The following is a 22,935-nucleotide window of genomic DNA, read 5'->3' as shown; positions in this document are numbered from 1 at the left end:
AAAATTTAACAACAAATTTATATGTCCAACCTGGACTTCTCTACCAAATGCTAGATGCACATACTCCATCTTTCTACTGAAACATTTACTTGGATATATAATTACTTCAATCTCATCATGCCCAAACTTAACCTCTGATCTTTCCATCCATCCAAACCTATATCATGAGCAGCCACCTATTATATCATTTGATGGGAACTCTTCTACTAATCATTCTGTCCAAAAACCTTGGGTACATCTTTAATACCTCTTTCTCTCCCACCCTACTTCTAATCATCAAGCAATTTTCATGTTTAAAATTTCAATCTATGTCCAGGCTCTGAGCTTTTTTTTTTTTCCTGCTTCTAACAGCTACCATCTTGTCAAAAAATTTTTTTAAAAAGAATTTCTTACCTAGATTATCTGATCAGGCAATAAATATCCCAACAGGATCTCCTACTTCAATTTTCATCCATCTATGATTATTCTCAACACAGATGTCAGAATAATCTCCTTAAAATGTTGGCTCACATAACTCAAAATGCTGTAGAACTCCCCACTTCACTTAGAGTAAAAGCCAATATTCGTACCAAGCTCTTCAACGTCCTATATGATCAGTCTTTATCCCCTTTCTCATCTGATCAGATTTCTTATGGCTTTCTTCTCTCATGATTTCCAGCCAAATACTACTGCTTCTGTAACACACTACGCTACTAGACATTCTCTGTCCTACAGCCTTCAGTCTGGCTAGTATCTCTGTCTGAACCCCTGTTTACCTCTCCTTCTTCCCCTGTATCATGCCCGTTAACCCCCTCACCTCTGTCAGTTCTTTGTTTAAACTTCACCTCTCAATGAGGCCTACCTTGACCACAGTATTGAAGATTGTGATCTATTCCCTATCCTACCTCACCCCATTGTTCCAAATCCTCCTTATCCTGCTCTACTTTTTTCTCCCAAAGCACATATCTTCTTGAATTCTATATAATTTACTTATTATTTATCATACTTTTCTTTTCTCACTCTATCCAAAAGCTGCACAAGGGTAAAATTTTTATTCATTGATGTCCCAAATATCTAGTACAGTAGTTGATAAATATTTGTTAAATGAACAGATAATGTATTAAACCTTCTTGAGGTATTTTCATGTTAAAAAAGTTGCTTATTCATCCACAGAAATTGGTTTCCACTAACAAAATTCCATGTAGTGTGACAGAGGCTTTGCCCCTACTGGTCATGTTGCACAGTTCACATTTCTGAAACTGGTATTTCTCAAACTTCAGAACGAAAATCTGGGTCAATATATGCCTGCAAAAATGTTGATATGTTTGGAGACATAAAACATGTATGTAATGTTATAAATATGTAGTAAATAAGTAAATAAATAAATAAACACACATACATGTGAAGAAATGCTTTAAGAAATTATTGAGGAATATGTGATAGTAAAAGCTCCCAAGAGACATACATTATAGCTTAGCAGTTAACACTGGTTTTGGAGTCTCAGTTAAATCTTGGTTACTCAATCTCCTAAGATGCAACTTTGTGCAAGTTATTGGACCTTTCTCTGCCTCTGTAAAAACTGGGCCTTCCTGCAGTTGAGTACTATAGTTAGCTTTTGACAACTATGGGGAAAAACAAAACAAAACAAAACATAATGGGTAGCATACCTTTTATAATCTTAAAATAATATACCCAAATTTGTGTGTGGATGTTTATATTTTTGGAATATAAATTCTTTTGTGAGTCAATGAATTGTTCAGTAGATATGTTTTCAGTGACAGGCTGAAAGACATGGTAGTAGTAGTATGTATCTCAGGAGGTTGTCATAAGAAATAAAATAATCCATATCAATTCCTGGTACATAGTAAATCCTCAGCATTGATTGATCAAAAAAAAAAAAAAGAAAAGAAAAGTAGGAGCGTGTGGGTGGCTCAGTCATTAAGTGTCTGCCTTTGGCTCAGGTCATGATCCCAGGGTCTTGGGGATGGAACCCTGCATCAGACTCCCTGCTCCGCAGGAAACCTGCTTCACCCTCTCCCACTCCCCCTGCTCATGTTCCTGCTTTCACTGTCTCTCTCTCTGTCAAATAAATAAATAAAATCTTTAAAGAAAAAAGGAAAAAAGTAAACAGATTATGCTATACAAACATGTTTTTTATACAAACATTAAGTTTTTAAATTAATTGTATCTCTTTATTAAAAATATGCCAGTTATTTTTGTTCTTGTTCTAACCTATGTTGCAATAATGTGTTATTTTACCCTTTGAAGATTTAAATCCATAATATTTGCTATGCAAAGGAAACAAAATGTAGCTATGTTGGTCTCTGTACTGACATATGTGTATATATTATTTTCTTTATAACAAAGACAACATTTGTTGTTGAAAAGTTGCATAGAAATCTATGATGAAGAGAGATAGAAAATATCAAGGAAACAAGTTATGTCCTTTTCAGAATGAAGCAGTTCTTGTGAACTGGAGCACCTCAGCACCACAGGATATCCCATTAACCTATTCTATGAAAAGTTCCCATTGTTGAAGGACATGGAGTCTATTTCACACTTAAAAGGGTATTTGTCTTCTTGTCTTCAACCTCTCATTTCCTTTCATGTTGCTGTGATTTTTTTCAACTTCTCTGTATATCCTCCCAAAAAACAGCAAAAATAAATACAAAAAGTAAATGAAAAAAAAAACCACCTAGATATAACATTTAAAATAAATTACACAAGAATTAAATAATTCAAATATCTCAAATTACTTCCTCAAAGCATTGAAATTCCTATTTGAAATCATCCTCTTCATTAAAGCATCCCAGAATTTTACCATAGTGAGAGACCATTGGGAAGGGGTGAAGAGAAAGAGAGAGAATATTATATTCGAATTCCTTTTTTATGATAGTATATTTTATTGTAATAGATGGTAGTGATTGGGAGGGAGACTATGGGAAGCTTCTGAGTTGCTGGTCAGATTACACTGCTTGAACTATGTGGTTATTACTTTTTCACTTTGTGATTACTTTGTATAATTAATCAAGCTCTGCATAAATTGTGTAACTTTTAAAATGTATGATATACTCTCATTAAAAGCTTATATAAAACTTATTTTGCAATATGCAACAACATGGATGAACCTTGTGAATATTATGTTAAGTAAAATAAGCCAATCATAAAAGGATAAGTATTTCATGATCCCACTTATATGAGTATCCAAAACAGTCAAATTCATAGAATCAAAGAGTGAAAAGTTGGTTGGCAGGTGCTGGGGTGGAGGGAGGAATGGGGAGTTACTAAGCAACAGGCATAAAATTACAGTGAAGTAAGATCTATCAAGCTTTAGAGATGTTTATATCATTGTCCCTATAGTCAAGAAATAATATATTGTACACTTAAAATTTTGTTAAGAGGTTAGATCTCATGCTAAGAGTTCTTTCCATAATAGAAAGGATTCAAAAACTTTTAACTTGATTGGCAGTTGTGCAAGAAAAGATTTCTTTTTAGGAACCAGTTAAAAAACTGATTTTAACCAATCAATCCAAAGAACCAAACACCAAAACAAAGATTGGGGATGTCCAAGAAAGGACTAACAAAATGAAGAAGCATCTAGAATCCATGTTGTGCAGGAAATTGGGCTGGCAAAGGAGGACTGAATTGGAATATGGGGAGTTCATACAATCAGCTCAACCTGAGTCAGTGCAGGTTACCTTCACTTCATATTTGTACCTTTCAAAACATCAGTATTGTGCAGCACTAGGCCACAGGGCCTTCTGAAGGAAAGCACAGTCATTACTGGAAATGTTTGAACAGGACCTGGATGATCGCCTCTCAGGGGACGGGATGGGATAGACTTGGATAAGTCATCTGATAAGATTTCTTCTAAATTTTAGATTCTATAAAATGTACTTTAAAGACATGAGGAACTACCTTCCTATTTCTTTGGTATTTCATTTTCCCATAAAAGAAAAAATAAGAGGTATTTTGGAATGATATCACAGTGTGTTCAGAAACCTTTCCTAAGTAGATGAAGTATTTAGTGCTTTAAATACGATAAATGCGGGGTGCCTGGGTGGCTCAGTGGGTTAAGGCCTCTGCCTTTGGCTCGGGTCATGATCCCAGGGTCCTGGGATCGAGCCCTGCATTAGGCTCTCTGCTTGGCGGGGAGCCTGCTTCCTCCTGCCTCTCTGCCTGCTTGTGATCTCTGTCTGTCAAATAAATAAATAAAAATCTTAAAAAAAAAGGATAAATGCTAGCCTCAAGTACTTAAATTAACTGAGGAAAAAAAATACCCAGATTATTTTATAAAAATTGTTGTATTGATAGCTTGCTAATTTTCTTCTTATTTGCTATAATGGTTATTAGTTATAAGTCCTGATTATCCAAAAATATATATTAAAAAATATTTGTTCTGATATAAAAGGTGAGTTTAATGATGTAGGACTTACTAGTTCTACAGAACATATTAACTAGAATGTATTAACTGTAGCACTATTATTTTTCAATGCTTAGGGGGTACTAACTATATACTCTTTTGGGAAGAGAAAAGTTTAATAGGCTCTAAAAACTGGTCTAACCCACTATGTCCTGAGCCAGGAAGGAAGAAGGTCCCAGGGTACTGACTTATACATAGTAAGGTCTGTTCATGAAGTCATGCATATGAGGGTATTGAACATACATTTTCCATTAACTCAACAGGGATTGCCTTAAGGGACCAAGGATAAATGAATAAATTGCATTATCTTTTCTGTGAAAAGACAGGCTAAAGGGAGAAACAGATGAAAGAACCCATAATTAGAGTCCAGTAAGGCAGGAGCTACCATAGAAGCATATCACAGTGCTAGAGGATAAGAGAGGAGGGGCATTTATTCAGAAATGAAGGCCAAGGAAAGCTCTGTGAAAATGTGAGATTTGAACTTTAATTTTGGAAGATTGAGTTCATGTTGGCTGGGTGAAGAGGAATGAAAGGATTCTGGCAGTAGAATGTCTCTGTTGCCAAATAGACTGACACTTCCAGGGAGCTGGTGTCCTAAGAAAACACTGCACCAGTCATACCATAGAATAAATCAGATGAGTTGGAGAGCTGAGTGTCCCAGAACATGAGTTGCCTTGCTGGAGGGGCAGGGGACAAAACAAGGGCTAAAATAGGGTGATTAGCAGTAACCTTGGTATATGAGTAAGTTGAAGCAAAACTGAGAACAAATCTCTCGAACATACCTTAAAAAAAAAAAAGATTTTATTTATTTATTTGAGAGAGAGAAACCATGAGCAGGGGGGAGGGGTAGAGAAGCAGACTCTATGCTGAGCAGGGAGCCTGATGCAGGATCCCTAGGACTCTGGGATCACAACCTGAGCTAAAGGCAGATCCTTCACCCACTGTCTTCCTTACTTATTTAGCTGTCCATGACACTCATCCTTTGACATAGGGTGGCTTAGAATTGTACTGAAGGATAGCCACATAAAACTATAACCAACAGAGCATCCAGTATAAGACGAAATAGGCCACAGTGCTATGTATTCATTCTCAGGGATTAGAAATATTGAAAATTCAGGCAGAGAGCACATATTTCTTGAGTTCTGCATGCATGGAGTGAATTTTTTTTTTTTTTTTTTTGGAAAGAGAGTACACAGAGGGGAGGAGGGGCAGAGGAAGAGGGAGGGAGAGAATCTTAAGAAGGTTCCATACGCAGCATGGAGCCCAACTCAGGGCTTGATCTGATGACCCTGAGATCATGACCTGGGCTGAAATCAAGTGTTGGGCACTTAACCAACTGAGCCATGCAGGTGCCCCACATGGAGTGAACCTCTGAAGGATTGCCACTGGGCTAAAGCCTAGGCCAAAAGATATTTAAAAAGGCATAATAATGAAAATTATTTGGGGCATAGTAATTATCTGTACAAACTGAAAATGAATATGAGATCTTGATATGGAGAATGGAACATGGAGTTAATTATCCTTCTGTGTGTTGGGGGAGAGGAGTTATTTTTTCAAAAGGTAAGATGGACAATTAGGTTATATATGCAATAAATCTCTTTTTGTGATGTTGAGTTTTCTTTGGACTTTTTTTTTTCCAGCCTTCCAACTAGTGGAGATAATTGGATAGGGTATTTCAATGATTCTTATATGCCAACTTTGCTTACGAAAACAAAGTGGGTCAAAAATGCAAATATAGCATTCTGCTTTAATGCAAAGATGGGAAATAACATAAGCAATTATCTGACAAATGGCAGCTGTTTAAACTGCAGGATACTAAACTGGTATCTTAGCAGGGGTGTCATTATCTATAGGCCATTAAAAGTTTGTTTCTTTATTATTTCATTTTTATTGGCTTAGGTTTTAAAAAGGGAAAGATAAACTTCCCATCTGAAGGCTTTATTACTTTTACTACATGAATGTTGCTCTATTAATAAAAAGATATCATGTTATTTGATTAAAGTTCTCAAAAGATTAGCCCCAGCTTTTTTATTATTTGCATTTAGAGATAAAAAAAACTATTTGAATGTGTGTGTATATGTACATGTGAAATGGTGAAGCTGACAAAACTTTTATGTTGACATTATCCTTGTTAAAAATTATCTTCACAATTCATACAAATTATGAATTCCTGAAAAATTTTAATACTTCCATTAAGTTTTGGACACTGCTAACATTTCAGGACATAACTCTTTATGCATAGGATTCTGTTCACCTATGTAGAAGTGGGCAGGTAGATGGGACTAATTGTGGTGAAAACGTAAAGTAGATGAGGTAACTTTCTAATACTCCTATTTACTTCTTTTTTTCCCCCACTTCTAAGTACCACCTCCCTATTTCATTTCAGGTATTCAGTATCCTGCTAATTGTAATCCAAACTCCTGTGGAGAGAAATTGGTAATTACTTGTAGGTTCATGAATACCAATTGATGTACTTACTTCATTATTTTCTTTTACTTGACAACTACACTGATGAGAACAAAATATGTACACTTAAGGTTTTGACTTCAGCAAGACATTTTGCAAGTTGTCTCTGATATATTGGTGAATACTTTATATAAATATAAGCTAGATGCCAGTATCCCTACATAGATTAACTATCAAATGTCTGTATTTGTAGTATGCCTATTAATGAACTATTGTCAACAGGAAGAAAAGAATTAAGATATAACTGTGTCCTTGTTCCTGTACAATATTAAAAAAAAAAAAAAGAATGTAATGCATATTTGGAAACACTCTAACTTTTTAAAAGAAATATGATGTGCAGCCCAGAAAAAAAGTGAGCTTATTGTACACAGTGCCATCAAGATCTGTTTAAAAATGATCTAGAAGGGAGGAGTTAAGATGGTAGAGTAGTAGAGAGATCCTGGTCTGGCCTGTCCCTTGAGCACAGAAAGATCAACATCAAATCATTTTGAACTAGGAAATTGACCTGAGAATTAAGAAAACAATCTGCATAATTGGATGGAAAGAATGTGGCAGATGAAAAATTCAGAGATGTGAATTGGGAGAGAGAAAAGCTTTGGTGCTGCAGAGGGGTGGGAACACTTTTTGTGGAGCAAGACAGAGAGGGAGAGAGAATGGTGTGTAGGGTTCACCCAAGGGCTGTGGTATGGGGAAGCCTGGGTCACAGGGGGAGAAGTTTCCCCTTCCTGGACTGCATTTGGAAGAGGTTATTTTACCTCTTCAAGGACATAAGGCCCATCAAGTGGTATTGAGCAGCTGTTCAACAGCAGGGGACAGAGGCACATGCAGAGGACAGATAAGCTGGTCATAGCTTTTCAATGTGCTTCAACATAGACTCTGGGCATTCAGGCAGGCAAGTGACTGCTTTTCTGGGGCAGAAAGGTGCTTGGTGCAGTGCTGGTGAGGCTCTCTTCTGGGTAAAGGGAGTGGGTCCATGTACTGCTGGGTACTTTAAGATTTGTTGTTTTGAATCCCAGCCATAAGCCATATATAAAACACAGGAGAACTGTGGCACTAGACCTGCCATTGGCTGGGTACAGACAGATTGAGAGCAGGGATCTGACAAAAGCCTGGGACACAGAAGAGGAGATTGTTCACTTTTCTGTGAGGGTCTCCTGAACAGAGTCCCCTCTCTATCTGGGAATGAGATGGTAGGTGACTCCATCTTCTCCCCCTTACTCCCTCCCCAGCATGGTCAGACTTCAGAGTGAAACACAGCACCTCAGGAAGAGGCTGGAGGCACTTACACCAAACCCTATCCCTTGAATCTGACAGGGACATCTTTGTTAGGGAAGTTGTGACTGAGCCAGAGGAGCCTCTCTCAGAAGACCAACATGGGCCCTCCCCATGCATCAAGGCTACTGGTCATAGAATGCTCTAAAGCATCATCAGATTCAGTTCCAGTGGAAATAGGACAATGATTTTTTTTTATTTCAATTTTTAATTTCTTTATATTTTTTAATTTTATTTTTAATTTTAATTATTTTTTTCTTTTTCTTTGGCATCAGGCTTATAGCTTTTTGTTCATTTGTTCATTTGTTGGGTTATTGGTTTCCTTCCTTCTCTTGTTCCTTTTCCTTTTTTTCTTGGATCAGGCTTTTTTTTTTTTTTTCTTTTCTTTTAAATCAGGCTTAACTTAACAAACAAATCAAAGCAAAACTATTTAAAGGTCCAAACACTCTCCAAAGCTAGTAAGGAGGAACTTTGAGGAGGATTGACCTGTGGGAAAGAACAGCCAAAATACAAGAGCTGAGTGCACACAGCATATACCATAAATACTTCCCAAAGTGCCAAGCCCTGGACAGTGTAGAACCCATTCTTAATATTGTATTACTCTCAGCAGCAGGAAATATAACAAGGTTTTATAACACCCAAAAGACAGAAACCTAGACATAATGATAAGATGGAGGAATTCTCCCCAAAAGAAAGATCAAGAAGAAATCATAGCCAGGGATTTGCTCAAAATAGATATAAGCAATGTATCTAAACAAGAAATTAGAACAGTGGTCATAAGAATATTACCTGGGCTTGAAAGAAGCATAGAACACACAAGAAAAACCCTGGCTATAGAAATAAGAGACCCCAAAACTAGTCAGGCTGGATTAAAAAAATGCTACAAGTGAGATGTGAAATTAACTCGGTGTAATCATGATGTGGTTGGAAGAATCAGAGGAAAAAATACATGATATAGAAGATAAAATTATGGAAAATAATAAAGCTTAAAAGAAGAGGGAAAGAAAACTATTAAGTCATGAAAATAGACTTGGGGAACTCAGTGATTCCACGAAGCGCAATAATATCCATATCATAGGAATCCCAGAAGAAGAGTTGGGGAGCTTGAAGAAATTATAGCTGAGAACTTCTCTAATCTGCGGAAGGAATCAGGCATTCAAATCCAAAAGGCACAGAGGAATCCCCTCAAAATCAGCAAAACAGGTCAACACCAAGACATGTTGCAATGAAACTTGCAAAATACAAAGATAAAAAGAGAATTCTGAAAGCAGCTGGGGACAAAAGGTCCTTAACCTACAAGGGTAGACACATAAGGTTAGCAGCAGACCTGACTACAGAAACATGGCAAGCCAGAAAAGAGTGACATTATATATTCAATATTCTGAATAGGCAAAATTTGCAGCCAAGAATACTACATCCAGCAAGGCTGTCATTCAGAATCAAAAGAAAGATAAAGAGATTCAAGACCAGCAAAAATTAAAGGAGTTCATGAACACTAAACCAGCTTTGTAAGGAATATTATATGGGACTCTGTTACTTTTGGTCTCTCTTTCCCACTCAAAGACTGGAAAGGAACAGAGACAATCTACAGGAACAGTGACCTAACAGGTAATTAAAATAACACTAAATTTATAGCTATTAGTAATTATTCTAAATGTAAATGGACTCAATACTTCAATCAAAAGATATAGTGTATCAGAATGGATTAAAAATAAGACCCATTGATATGTTACTCACAAGAGACTAATTTTAGACCCAAAGAAACCTGTAGAATGAAAGTGAAGGGGTGGAGAACCATCTATCATGCTAATGGACATCAAAAGAAAGAAGGAGTAGCCATCTGTATATCAGACAAACTAGATTAAAAAAATTATTTATTTGTTGGGGGGGGGAGTGTACAAGCAGGGGGAGTGGCAGGCATAGGGAGAAGCAGGTTCCCCACTGAGCAAGGTGCCTGATGTAGGACTCAATCCCAGAATCCTGGGATCATGACCTGAGCTGAAGGCAGATACTCAACTAACTGAGCCTCCCAGGCATCCCAGGAAAAACTAGATTTTAAAACAAATACTGTAACAAGAGATGAAGAAGAGTATTATAGGGGTGCCTGGGTGGCTTAGTGGGTTAGGCCTTTGCCTTCAGCTCAGGTCACGATCTCAGGGTCCTGGGATTGAGCCCTGCATTGGGCTCTCTGCTCAGCAGGGAGCCTGGTTCCCCCTCTCTCTCTGCCTGCCTCTCTGCCTACTTGTGGTCTCTTTCTGTCAAATAAATAAAATATTAAAAAAATAAGAGTATTATATCATAATTAAGGGGTCTATCCAACAATAAGATCTAAAAATTATAAATATTTATGCTTCTAACTTGGGAGTAGCCAAATATATAAATCAATTAATAACAAACTTAAAACTCACTGATAATAATACAATAATAATAGGGAACTTTAACACCCCACTCTCAGCAATGGACAGATCATCTAAGCAGAATATCAACAAGGAAACAAGGGCTTTGAATGACATACTGGACCAAATGGATTTAGCAGATATATTCAAAGCATTTCATCCTAAAGCAGCAGAATACACATTCTTTTCGAGTGCACATTGAACATTCTCCAGAATAGATCACATATTGGGTCACAAATTAGACCTCAACAAGTACAAAAAGATGGAGATCATACCATACATATTTTCAGATCACAGTCCTATGGAACTTGAAGTCAGCCAAAAGAAAAAATTTGGAAAGACCACAAATACATGGAGGTTAAAGAGTATCCTACTAAAGAATGAATGGGTTAATCAAGAAATTAAAGATGCAATAAAAAAAATACATGGAAGCAAATAAAAATGAAAATACAACAGTCCAAAATATTTGGGACATAGCAAAAGCAGTCCTAAGAGGGAAGTAGTTAGCAATACAGGCCTTCCTCAAGAAGCAAGAAAAACTTCAAATACACAACCTAATCTTACACCTAACAGAGCTGGAAAAAGAACAGCAAATAAAGCCTAAAACCAGCAGAAGTGGGGAAAAATTAAAATCAGAGGATAAATAAATGGTATAGAAATAAAAATCCCAGTAGAATAGAGCAATGAAACTAGGAGCTCCTTCTCTGAAAGAATTAACAAAAAAAAAAAAAAAAGAAATTAACAAAATTGATAAACACCTAGCCAGACTTATCAAAAAGAAAAGAGAAAGGATCCAAAGAAATAAAATCACAAGTGAAAGAGGAGAGATTACAACCAACACCACAGAAATACAAACACTCAGAAGTTAATATTATTAGCAATTATATGCCCACCAATTGGGCAATTTGGAAGGAATGGATAAATTTCTAGAAAGATATAAGTTACCGAAACTTAAATAGAAGGAAATAGAAAATTTGAACAGATCTGTAACCAGCAAAGAAATTGAATCAGTAGTCAAACATCTCCCAAGAAATTAGAGTCCAGGGCCAGATGGCTTTCCAGAGGAATTCTACCATACATTCAAAGAAGAACTCATACCTATTCTTCTGAAACTTCTGAAAAATAGATATGGAAAGAAAACTTCCAGACTCCTTCTATGAGGCCAGCATTACCTTGATTTCAAAACCAGGCATATACTCCACAAAAAAGGGGGAATATAGACCAATATCCCTGATGAACATGGATGCAAAAATTCTCAAGATATTAATTAATTGAAGCCAACAGTACATTAAAAGGATTATTTACCAGAACCAAGTGGGATTTATTCCTGGGCTTTGGGGATGGTTCAATATCTGTAAAATAATGAACATAATACTTCACATTAATAAAAGAAAGGATAAAAACCATATGATCCTCTCAATAGATGTAGAAAAAGCATTTGACAAAATATAACAACCTTTTTAATAAAAACCTTCAAGAAAGTAGGGATAGAAAAAATATACCTTAACAACATAAAGGCCATACACAAAAGACCCACAGTTTATACTATCCTCATTGGGGAAGAACTCTCAGATCAGAACAAGACAGGGATGTCCATTCTCACCACTGTTGTTCAACATAGTACTGGAAGCTCTAGCTTCAGCAATCAGAAACAAGAAGAAACAGAAGGCATCTATATCATCAGGGAAGAAGTCAAAATTTCACTCTTTGCAGACAACATGATACTCTAGGTGGAAAACCCAAAAGATTCCACCAAAAAATTGCTAGAACTAATTCATGAATTCAGCAAAGTTTCAGGATATAAAATCAACATACAGAAATCTGTTGCATTTCTATATACCAGTAATGAAGAAGCAGAAAGAGAAATCAAGGAATCAATCCTATTTATAAAACCATATCTCATTTATCCCTAAAACTGTAAAATATCTGAGAATAAACCAAGAGGTAAAAGATCTGTGTGCTGAAAATTATAGAACCACTGATAAAGAAGTTGAAAAACACACAAAAATTGGAAAAACATTCCATACTCATGATATTGTTAAAATGTCTATACTACCTAAATATTGTTAAAATGTCTATACTACCCAAATCAATCTATACATTCAGTGCAATCCCTATCAGAGTAACACCACCATTTTTCACAGAGATAGAACAAACAGTCCTAAAATTTGCATGGAACCACAAAAGACCCCCAAATACCCAAAGTGATGTTGAAAAATAAAATGCAAAGTGGGAGGCATCACAATTCCAGACCTCAAGCTCTAATACAGACTGTAATACTCAAGACAGTATGGTACTGGTACAAAAACAAACACATAGATCAATGGAACAGGAAAGAGAAGCCAGAAATGCACCCGCAATATATGTGCAACTAATCTTCGACAAAGCAGGAAAGAATATTCGTAGAAAGAAAATCAGTTTCTTCAACAAACAGTGTTGGGAAAATTGAACAGCCACATGAAAAGAATGAAACAGGACCGCTTTCTTACACCATACACAAAAATAAATTCAAAATGGATGAAAGACCGAAATGTGAGACAGGAAACCATCAAAATCATAGAGGAGAAAACAGGCAGCAACCTCTTACTAGGTATGTCTTGAGGCAAGGGAAACAAAAGCAAAAATGATCTCTTGGGACCTCATCAAGATAAAACAATGAAAGGAACAATCAACAAAACTAAAAGACATCTTTTGGAGTGGAAAAAGATATTTGCAAATGACATATCAGATAAGGAGCTAATATCCAGAATCTATAAAGAACTAGTTAAACTCAGCTCCCCCAAATTAAATAAGCCAGTTGAAATGGGCAGAAGATGTACTGATATTTCTCTCAAGAAGACATACAAATGGCTCACAGACATGTGAAAAAATCCTCAACATCATTTATCAGCAGGGAAATACAAATCAAAATCACAATAAGATACTACCTCCCACCTTTAAAATTAACAACTCAGAAATAAACAGATGTTGGTGAGGATGCAGAGAAATGGGAACTCTTTTGCACTGTTGGTCAGAATGCAAACAGGTATAGCTACTCTGGAAAACAGTGTGGCAGTTCTTCAAAAAGTTAAAAATAGAACTATCCTATGACCCAGCCATTACATCACTCGGTATTTATCTAGAGGATACAAAACTGATGATTCAAAGGGACCACCCTTTGCACCCTGATGTGTATAGTAACACTATCCACAATAACCAAAATAAGGAAAGAACACCAATGTCCATTAACTGAAGAATGGATAAAGAAGAGGTGATATATACATATACATATACATAATGGAATATGTATGTATGTATGTGTGTGTGTGTGTGTGTGTGTGTATATTACTCAGCCATCAAAAAAAAAAATCTTGCCATTTGCAATGATTTGGATGGAACTAGAGTGTATTATGTTTAGTGAATTAAATCAATCAGAGAAAGACAAATATTATGATTTCATTCATATGTGGAATTTAAGAAAAAAAATAGATGAACATGGGGGAGGGAAGGAAAAATAAGATAAAAACGGAGAGAGGTAAACCATAAAAGACTCTATAGTTACAAGAACAAAATGATAGTTGCTGGAGGGGAGATGGGTGGGGGAGATGGGCTAAATGGTAAAGGGTATTGAAGAAGGCACTTGTTGGGATGAGCACTGGCTATTATATATAAATGATGAATCAACAATTCTATTCCTGAAACCAATACTGTACTATACATTAACTAACTTGAATTCAAATAAAAAAAAAATGATCATATTATAATATTATTTTAGATGTAATCAGATTACTTTTTTTTTTTTTTTAAGTCAAGCAAACTTTATTTCCCACCAAGCATCAAGAATCACACTGACCGGTCAGGGCTGTCTCTCGCAAAGAGGCGACCCCTCCCAGCCTCACACACTAACTTTTATAGAGGTAGTTTAGTGGGGCTATACACAGGTCGCCAGTAAGTTTGCAATACACAGAGAAAACTGCACAGTCATGTTTGGTCACACACGGGTGGACAATTGAGTTACAATTCACCCTAGTAGATATATGTGTGCCCCACTGATTGGATGTCTCTACCTGGCCTGACCCGCCCTTGTATCTAGGCTTTGCTACCTGGGACTGGTAGCTAGGGAGACAGTATGCGTGCCCCACTGATTAGCTGTCTCTACCTGGCTTGGCCCTACCTTGTACCTGGGCTTTGCAAGTAAGTTCTTCTGGGAGGTGCAGGGTCATTCTAAGTTTACTGCATAGGGTCATCAGATTACTTTTTGAAGATGAAACTAAAATTCCACACTTTCAGTCTCAAACCCTGTGAAGGTGTGGTTTTGACAGAGAACTTGCTTTTGCAAGGAACTGAAATTTTTGGTTGACGATACATTTGATATGAATCATCTGTCTGATATTGTCATGGAGGCTACTACAGTTTTGGCTAAATTAATAGGAATGTAGTTTCAGAGAATAATGGAGGCATTGCCATTCTCTTTTCTGGGTGTCAAGCCATGCTTTCCTGATTGCTTCTAGCCTAAGTGCTACAGTTTAGGAAGAAAATGTATAAGTTGAGAACATTTAAAGTGAGTGACCAGGAAGGAGATGGTACCATGCCACAGAAGAACTTTAGGGGACATTGAAGATACTTAATTTGAAGAAATGAAGTGTGTGTGTGTGTGTGTGTGTGTGTGTGTGTGTGTGTGTGTGGTGAGTGAGGTGAATGTGAAATAGGTATATTGGCAGGTCTGCATTCTATTTTTTTCATTACAACAAGTAGAATTATGATTAAGGAGTGTGTTCTAAATGAGAAATACTTCTGTTTAATTAAACTAGAAGAAGTTTCTGAAGAACATAAATAAAAATTTAATGAATCATTAAAAGATCTGTATGATGATTCTTTCATGATTTTGTCTGGACTTTACAACTCCAGAAGCTATTGACTTTCATGATTTTGTCTGGAATTAGGGTAATCTTTTTACTGGATAATAGGCAAAGCTCAGTTATGTCTTTGAAAAGTCAGGCTCCCAACTTGAACAGTGAAAGAAGATTCCACATTTCTACTCAGAATTTTTACATGAAAATAGAACCCTTAATTAATATAATCAATAATTGATGGTAATATAAACTTTTAAAATTTTGATATACAATAAAATGCAAGATTTAAAGATGTGAACACTAGTTGAAAATTAATAAGAACCTCAAATTTTGTTTATGTCTCCTTATTTGTCTCATGCTACTTCTGTTCAGATTTAAATAATACAACTTGTTCTGAAAGTGTCTTAATTTTAGGTCCTATATTTCCAGGAATCATAGCTAGCAGCTGCTTTCCAATTACAGTCAGAAAAGCCTTACTCACTCTTCTAGGTTATTGGCTGGCAGAGACAAGGTCTTCTGAGCTATTTTATTATTTCTGATCATCTGCTGGAAGGTTTCTGTTCTCTTCCTGCAAACTCTTTTTCCTTTGATACAATAGGAAGAGGAAGAAACAGTTACATAGATTGTTCTTCTGTGTGAATCCTCTTATAATTTTTTTCATCACCACAATCACTAGCTTCCCTGCAGTTTAATTTCAATGTTCTTTTACCATAGTTAGTGTGTTATTGCTAATTTAAAAATAAAAATATGGCTTACACATTAAACACCACTCTGCTGATTCTGTTAGCCATGGTCCTAAAAGGTTTCCAGATCATTTACAAACTTGCATCTGCTTCAATCTGCCCTCAGTTATAGTCCAAGCTTATTATTAATACGTTTTATTTTATTATTTTATTTTATTTTTTAAAAGATTTTATTTATTTATTTGACAGAGAGAGAGAGAGAGATCAAAAGTAGGCAGAGAGACAGGCAGAGAGAGGGGGAAGCAGGCTCCCTGCTGAGCAGAGAGTCCGATGTGAGGCTCGATCCCAGGACCCTGAGACCATTATCTGAGCCAAAGGCAGAGGGTTAACCCACTGAGGCACACAGGTGCCCCTATTAATGCATTTTAAAGCATATTTAAGCATAATATCATTTGGATTTTAGAAACAGAAATATAAAATAAATTTGAAAATAGAACATTGCAGCTTTATAGTCATGTAGATTGACCACCTATATGATTTGCTGATGTTTTCACTTTTAAAATACATTTTACTAAGATGGTAGATTAAGAGGACCATAAGTGCACCTCATCCCATGGATACAACTAGATAACATTTATATCAGCATATATAACCCAGAAAATGATCCAAAGACTGGCAGAACAAACTTCACAACTAAAGGTAGAGAAGTGGCCCATTGAAAAGTGTAGGAAAGGCAGAAATGGTGTGGGGAAGGGAATGGACAGGGGCCCAGGTGTTGGGGGAGCAGGAAGCCAAGGTTGGATGAAGTAGCTGTGGATGTGGAGAAGGTCAAGGAACAGATTATCACAGTGGGGAAGATGAATCCCTGTACCATTTGGCTTTGAAAAATAGAGAGGCCAATTTCATGAGTTCTTACAACCAGCAGGACTTAAAGTCTGGAATCTTAAAAATTGGAGAGCTTGACTTTGGAAGAGCCCTGGAACAATAAGAAGCTGAGTCCCTGGCCTTAAAGAGACAGCATGGTAAATAGACCTTTGAGTTTCACTGTAGAAGCAGCAGTTTAAAAAACTCCCAGGACACAGGGAGGGGCAGTTATTTATGCACCTCAGAGCATGTCCTGGAGGGGTAAATTTTATAGAAGGACTTCTCCAAGGAACAAAAGAGCTTTTAGGCACCATCTCCTTTCCCCAGGCCTCAGTATAAACAAAATAAACACATGGTCACCTGTGGGAACCAGGGTGGAACCAACATTTTCTATCTAACTTGCTGACACCAAACCTGCCCCCATGTACTTCTGTGGATCTGCCCTTCTAAGTCACATTTGCCTCAGTCCAGGCACTATACGCCCTCTCCCCTAGAAGACAGTGCAAACCTTGCTGTTACCACATCTCCTGACCCATCTGTTGTATGAAGTCTTGGTCCTAGAAGCAGTGGCAGCAGCAGGTACTGTGGAGTCTGAGGTGCACCTTGTTAAAAGCGTGCACCCTGTCCATGGTGTTAGTTCTCATTTTGCAAGCAGATCAAAGGGTACCTTGTGAAAAAAGCATGCCCCACCCTGGCCAGAGGCCAAATACTGCCCACAACAGAAAAAGAGAGCCTCTGCAGATGACAGGACTGAAGGAAAAAGTGACCAGGACACAACAGCTAGGTATATACAACACACATATGATACACTCCCAAGTGCCTATTCTGGTGAACAGAAGACATTGTTTTGCAGGGCACTATAGGCTCTCTTCTTCATAAGGTCATTACTTAAAAGAGCAGGAGACATAGCTGACTTCTGTAACACAGAGAAAGAGATACAAAGAATTAGACAAAATGAAGAGACAGAGGAATATGCCCCAAGTGAAAGAACAGGACAAAACAACAGCAGGAGAAAACTAAGTGAAACAGATAAATAGTATGCCTGGTAGAAAATGTAAAGTAATGTTCATAAAGATACTCATTGGACTTAACAAAAGAGATCAGTGAAATCCTTAACAAAGAGAGAAAACATGAAAAAGAAAAATTCAAAGACGTAGAACACAATAAATGAAATTAAAAATACACTAAATGGAAAACTAGCAGGCTAGAAGAAGAAGAGGGAAAAAATAAGGACTTGGAGGACAGAGTAATGGAAAGTAATCAAGCTGAGCAGTAAGGAAAAAAAAAGTATATAGAATGAGGATAGGCTTAGGGAACTCAGCAACTCCATAAAATGTAATAACATTCATATTATAGTGATCCCAGAAGAAGAAGAGAGAGAGAAAAGGACAAAAAATTTATTTAGAGAAGTTTTTGGTTATTTCTTCAATCTGGAGAAGGAAACAGATATCCAGACCCAGGAGGCACAAGAGACCCCAACAAAATCAACCCAGGGAGGTCAAGATGAAGACACAAAGCAATTAAAATAGCAAAATGTAGTGATAAAAAAGAATATTAAAAGCAGCAAGTGAAAAGAAGACAGTTACATACAAGGGAAATTCCATTAGCCTATCAGTAGATTGTTTAGCAGAAAATTTGCAGGCCAGATGTAAGTGACATAATATATTCAAAGTGCTGAAAGGAAAAAAAAATATTTAGCCAAGAATACTCTATCCACCAAGGCTATCATTCAGGATAGAGGGAGAGATAAGGGTTTCAAAGACAAACAAAAGCTAAAGAAGTTATCTTCCTTACTATCCTTACAAGAAATGTTAAAGGGGACTCTTCCAGTGGAAAGGAAAGACCATAAAGAGGAGTAAAAAAAGTAGGAAGCACAAAAACAGTAAAAATAAATATATCTGTAAAAATCAGTAAAGGGACTCACAAAATAAAAGGGTGTAAAGTATAACACCATATACCAATAACATGGAGTGGGGAGGAGTAAAGAATGGGTTCAAACTTAAGCTCCATCAACTTAATATAGACTGTTATATGCAGAACATATATATACATACCTAATGGTAACCACAAATCAAAAACCAGTAATAGATATGCAAAAAATAAAGAGAAAGGAATCCAAGTATATCACTAAAGGAAGCCAGCTTGAGAAAAGAAAGCAAAAGAAGGAAGGATCAGAGGAATACAGAAGCAACAAAGCAAATAACAAAATGGCAATAAATACATATTTATCAATAGTTACTTTGAATTTAATGGACTGAACACTCCAATCAAGATATAAGGTGACAGAATGCATAAAAAAAACAAGACTCATCTGTATGCTGCCTACAAGAGACTCATTTTAGACCTAAATACACCTGCAGATTGAGTGTGAGGGGATTGAGAAATATTTATCATGCAAATGGATGTCAAAAGAAAGTGGAGGTAACAATACTTATATTGGACAAAATAGACTTTAAAACAAACACTGTAACAGACAAAGAAGGACACTATATAATGATATATTTTATTTAATTCAACAAGAAGATATAACAATTGCAAATATTTATATCCCCAATATGGGAGCACACAAATACATAAAACTGTTAAAAACAAACATAAAGGAACTAACTGATAGTAATACAAAAACTAAAACTAAAAACAACAAAACAAAACAACAACAACAAAACAAAAACACAAAAAAACCCCAAACAATAGAACACCCAATAAAACAAAGAACCGGATCTTTGAAAAGATCAACAAAATTGATAAAGCTTTATCCAGACTCATTAAAATAATAGAGAGGACTCAAACAAAGTTACAAATGAAAGAAGAGAAATGCCAACTGACACCACTGAAATACAAAGGATTTTAAGAGAATATTATGAAAAATTACATGCCAAAAAATTGGACAACTTAGAAGAAGTGGATGAATTCTTAGAAACATATAACCTCCCAAAGTTGAAGCAGGAAGAAGTAGAAAATTTGAGCAGACTGGTAGCCAGCAATGAAATTGATCAGTAATTAAAAAAAACTCCAAGCAAACAAAAGTCCAGGACCAGATGGCTTCACAGGTGAATTCTACCACACATTTAAAGAAGAGTTAATACCTATTCTTCTTAAACTTCTCCAAAAATAGAAGAGGAAGGTAAGTTTCCAAAGGCATTCTATGAAGCCAGAATTACCCTGATACTGAAATTAGATAAAGACACCAGAAAAATAGAGAACTACAGGCCAATATCTTTGATGAACATAGATGCAAAAATCCTCAACAAAATATAGGCAAACCAAATCCAACAATACATTAAAATAATCATTTGCCATGCTCAAGTGGGATTTATTCCTGGATGCAAGGGTCATTCAATATTCATGAATTAATCATTGTGATACATCACATCAACAAGAGCAAGGATAAACATCATATGATCATTTCAATAGATGCAGACAATGCATTTGACAAAGGACATACATTCATGAAAAAACCCTCACACACAAAACAGATTTTTGTGGACTCTGAGAAACAAACAGGGTTTTGGAAGGGGGGTAGGGGGATGGGTGAGTCTGGTGGTGAGTATTAAAGAGAGCAGGTATTGCATGGAGCACTGGGTGTGGTGCATAAACAATTAATCTTGGAACACTGAAAAAATGAAATTAAATTAAAAAAAAAAAAGGAAGATATCTCACCATAATAAAGCCTTATATGAAAAACCCACAGCTAATGTCATACTTAATGGTTAAAAAATGGAGAGCTTTTCTCCCAAGGTCAGGAACAAGACAAGGATGTCCATTCTCACCACTTCTATTCAGCATAGTACTGGAAGACCTAGCCAGAGCAATCGGAAAACAAAAAGGAATAAAAGGTATCTAGATAGGTAAGGAAGAAGTAGAACTGTCACTATTTGCAGATGATATGACACTATATATAGAAAACCCCAAAGAATTCACTTATGGAGTCTCCAACTACTCCTCCAACTACTCCAACTATGAAAACAGATAAAGGAATTCAGTATAGTTGTAGTATACATTATCAATGGACAGAAATCAATAGCATTTCTATACATCAATAATAAGGCAGCAGAAAGAGAAATTAAGAAAATAATCCCATTTATAATTATATCCAAAATGATTAGATACTAGGAATAAACCCAACCAAAGAGGCGAAAAGACCTATGCTTTGAAAACTAGAAAACACTGATGAAAGAAGTTGAAGACACCACAAAGAAATGAGAAGAAATTCCATGCTCATGGACTGAAAGAAAAAATATTGTTAAAATATTTATACTACCCAAAGCAATCTACACATTTAAGGCAATCCCTGCTAAAACCAACAATATTTTTGACAGAACTAAAGCAATTCTAAAATTTGTATGGAACTACAATACATCAAGAATAACCACAGCAATCTTGAAAAAGAAAACAAAAAAATAAAAAAAAAAAACCAGAGGTGTCACAATTTCAGACTTCAAGTTGTATTATGAGGCTGTAGTCATCAAGACAGCATGGTACTGGCACAAAAATAGAAACATAAAAAAATAGACACATATAGGAGCAGTGTGAAGAAGAAGAGGCGAGAACGACCCCTGGACCGGCCAAAGCCCACGCACCGCTACATCCCGGCGTCCAGCGCTTACGTCCTGCCGCCGTCGCCACCACGCCCAAGAGAAAGGCTGAGGGGGATGCTAAAGGAGATAAAGCCAAGGTGAAGGGCGAGCCACAGAGAAGATCTTCAAGGTTATCTGCTAAACCTGCTCCTCCAAAGCCAGAGCCCAAGCCTAAAAAGGCCCCAGCAAAGAAGGGAGTGAAGGTACCCAAAGGGAAAAAGGGGAAAGCTGATGCTAGCAAGGATGGGAATAACCCTGCAGAAAACGGAGATGCCAAAACAGACCAGGCACAGAAAGCTGAAGGTGCTGGAGATGCCAAGTGAAGGGTGTGCATTTTTGATAACTGTGTACTTCTGGTGACTGTACAGTTTGAATACTATTTTTTATCAAGTTTTATAAAAATGCAGAATTTTGTTTTACCTTTTTTTTTTTTTTTTAAGCTATGTTGTTAACACACAGAACACTTCATTGTTGTTTTGGGGGAAGGGCATATGTCACTAATAGAATATCTCTGAAGCTAGATTGACAAAAGGAGAAAAACACCTTTCCCTCCTAGTTTTGAGAAACTTCCTCTTGGCTCCCAGGAGGAGGGGTTCCTTGATGTTGACACACATGAGCTGCCTGGGTACAAATCGCTTGGTGGTGTGGAAAAAAACTAAAATTCAGTTTTTATGTCCTCTTCTCCCTCCTCTGCCTTCAACATGGACTTGACTCCCTTAAACCCAGAGACCTGTTGGAACGTGACCCCCAAGACATGGTTCCCAGTATGTCAGGCAATCTGGACTTGACAAAGTGTCACCACTGAGATGGCGTCCCTCAAAAGAGTTCCTTTTTTAGCTCGTGGATCTTCAGATGGATAATCCTGCCATTTTCATTTCATTTCCTGAAAGTAAGGGTCGGCTTGTGAAAAGTTGTTAAACAACATGCTAAATGTGAACTGTCTGCCCTCACTCTAAACTTCCCTGCTCCGAGCATCACATGAAGACTGCATTGGGTTTTATAGTGGCTTTCTGATTTTGGTAGTCCATTGAAGAAGGGAGTTTGAAAGTTGTTGTATACTGTTAACGATTGTCTGCCCATGTCCTGCCTGAAATACCATGATTGTTTATGAAAAGTATCTTTAATAAAGCTGGATACCGTTTGGCTTGGAAAAAAAAATAGACACATATATCAATGGAACATAATAGAAAGCCCAGAAATAAACCCACAAGTATATGGTCAATTAATCTTTCATAAAAGAGGCAAAAATATGCAATGGGAAATGATAATGTCTTCAACAAATTGTGTTGGGGGAACTGGACAGCTACATGAAAAATAAAATGGACCATTTATACCACATACAATAATAAATTCAAAATCGAATCAATACCTAAATGTCAGATCTGAAACCATAAAAATCCTAGAAGAGACCACAGGCAGTAATTTCTCTGTTATGGACCATTA

The 22,935-nt window shown here is 36.6% G+C and overlaps 1 pseudogene across 1 annotated transcript in view; it reads left to right on the top strand.

Annotated features, from left to right (window-relative positions):
• LOC111153188 overlaps positions 1–22,650 on the top strand; it is a 97,697-nt pseudogene extending 75,047 nt beyond the window's left edge. The window contains exon 2 of the transcript XR_002640986.1: positions 21,438–22,650. The product of XR_002640986.1 is annotated as a non-histone chromosomal protein HMG-17 pseudogene (transcript). The remainder of the gene's footprint in view (positions 1–21,437) is intronic.
• The last annotated feature ends 285 nt before the right edge of the window (positions 22,651–22,935 follow it).

The sequence above is a fragment of the Enhydra lutris genome, unplaced genomic scaffold (assembly GCF_002288905.1).
Source record: "Enhydra lutris kenyoni isolate GAN:26980312 unplaced genomic scaffold, ASM228890v2 scaffoldscaffold3, whole genome shotgun sequence".
Lineage (NCBI taxonomy): Eukaryota > Metazoa > Chordata > Mammalia > Carnivora > Mustelidae > Enhydra > Enhydra lutris.
This window is presented reverse-complemented; position numbering and strand designations above follow the sequence as displayed.